The following is a 2,552-nucleotide window of genomic DNA, read 5'->3' as shown; positions in this document are numbered from 1 at the left end:
TTCAGATAAAGATCTGAGTGTAAGATTCCCACCAGAAGTTCCTGCTTTACTGCTCCCAGGGCACCTTTAAAAATAACCACTTAGGGACCTCCCTGGGGGTCCAGGGAAGGCTCTGCACTCCCAAGGCAGGGGGCCCAGGTTTGATCCCTGGTCAGGGAACTAGATCCCACATGGTGCAACTAAGACCCAGAGCAGCCAAACACATTTTGAAAAATAACCACTTCGTGTTAAGGCTGCTAAAAATCAGCGACCTCTGCTCTAACCACCTACCAAGTCACAGGTGCTTGCTGCCCTGCTCTCTGTCTTCTCCTCTCTCGTGACCTGGGACTGAGAAGCACCCTTTCCTTGGCTCATCGCCACCCCACCTCACCTCCCCAACCCTTCTTCTGAGATCTGTCGGTAATAAATCTTTTGACTCTACTTCCCTCGTGTGGGTGTATTGACACTATGCCTTCAGTCAAAGGCTTCCCTGGTGGCTCAGCGGTTAAGAATCGCAGCGTCAATCCATGGATTGGGAAGATCCGCTGGAGAAGGAAATGGCAACCTACTCCAGTGTTCTTGTCTGGGAAAGCCCAAGGACAGAGGAGCCTGGTGAGCTACAATTCATGGTGTTGCAAAGAGTTAGACATGACTTAGGGCCTAAACAACAACGACAACTTCAACCAACAGGACCTCGTGGGTTTCACTTCCAAAGTAGGATATTTGGATGCTGACAGTCAGCTACCTGCCGACCCTGTGTGAGTTGCTTGTACCTCTGCATTCAATGGGTTATCATCTGCATATTCTTTTTTTTTTTTTTTTGAGGGTTTCAAACTCTTTTTAAAATTAATTTTTATTGAAGTATAGTTGATTTACAATGATGTGTTAATTTCAGGTGTATAGCAAAGTGATTAAGTTGTACATAATACATATCTTTCCTCAGAATCTTATAGGTTATTAGTAATACAAAACACTAAATTGAGTTCCCTGTGCTATAAGTAGGTCCTTGCTGGTTATCTGTTTTGTATATAGTAGTGCGTATATGTTCATCACAAACTCCTAATTTATCCCTCCCCTTTCTTTCCCCTTTAGTAGCTGTTTGTTTTTTCAGTCTCTTGTCTGTTTCTGTTTTTTATATGTTCATTTGTATCATTTTTTAGATTCCACATATGAGTGATGTCATATGATATCTGTCTTCCTCTGGCTTACTTCACTGAGTATCTTCATCTCTAGGTCCAGCCACGTTGCTGCAAAGGGCACTGTTTCCTTCTATGATCTGCATAGTTTTCTTTTGACACAGTAGCTCCAGCTTCTCAACACATCTGCAGGAGCTCAGGGCAAACATCGCAGACACGTACTGATGTGGGGCTGAGAAAATCAAAGCGGACCCTGGGGTCTGAGCTAAAGCGGCCACTGACCCAGGTAAGGAGCCTTCCTCCCTGCACCATGTTGCTGGGGGATTGAGGTTTCAGGATCCCCTTCATTCTCATTCAGACTATAAAAATGAATCCCCGAACCCTTCCCTGAGACTGCGTGTGCGAGGGTGAGGGAAAGAGTGAGTGTGTGACATCAGAAGATGACTGTCTTAGCCTCTCAGAGCAGGACGTGCTCAGCTCAGGTAGAAGAATTTGAAAAAGACCAGTCCCCATTTTGATCATTGGTGGTACCCACTCTACCTTCCTTGGAACTGGGCAAGCCTGACAGTCTTACTGCAACGGAACCTCCAGTTTTTATCATAAGATTTTCCCAATATTTCATGGGATATACTTATATTTTCAAAGTATTTGCTGTTTAGCCAAACTTCAATTATAATTGAGTGTCCTGTGGAGCTTTTTCCAAGACTTTTTTTTTTTTAATGTATACCACTTTAAAGTTTTATCAGTTTAAAATATTGTGTCTGTTTTTTATATTTCTTGCTTTCTTGGCCACAAGGCATGTGTGATCTTAGCTCCCTAATCAGGGATCCAACCCACATCCCCTACACTGAAAAGTGGAGTCTTACCCACCAGGGAAGACAGGGAAGCCCCAAGTATGCTACAGTTTTATTTGTTAAACCTGATAACTCTATCCTCCGGGGTACTCAAGCTGAGGCCGCCACACATGGTCCCTCTGACATTTCCTTGTGTCAGCAGAGTCTTTGGGAAGTCTAAGGTGGGCCTCCCCAACCTCATTTTGCCTTTGAATACAGTCAATTTCCCACCTGAGCTTTAGGTACGTGGAGAAAAAAATCATCAGCTGGATGGCAGGACAGGAGGCTAAAACACTGATCTCTCTCCTACATGCCCCTCACCTCTCACAGGGTAAGAGAGTGTCTCAAGGTTTGGCCTCTAGCTTTAGAAGAAAACAGTTGACCTTTTCTAAACTAGCTCCCTGAGGCCCTGCCCCCTTCCTCCACAATGAACCAACAGGAACAGCTTAATTCATATCCCAGGACTCTTAGTCTAGGAAATCTTCCTGAGAATAAAGAGTCTTCTCCAAGCCCACCCTCCCCAGCCCACCCTAGCTCATAGCCGCTGATCTGTTCTTACTCCAGGGTCTGATTGACGAATTACTTCACAGTCCCCAAAATGCAT

This window comes from Oryx dammah, unplaced genomic scaffold (assembly GCF_014754425.2).
Source record: "Oryx dammah isolate SB20612 unplaced genomic scaffold, SCBI_Odam_1.1 HiC_scaffold_11086, whole genome shotgun sequence".
NCBI lineage: Eukaryota > Metazoa > Chordata > Mammalia > Artiodactyla > Bovidae > Oryx > Oryx dammah.
Note: the sequence above shows the minus strand (reverse complement) of the source record.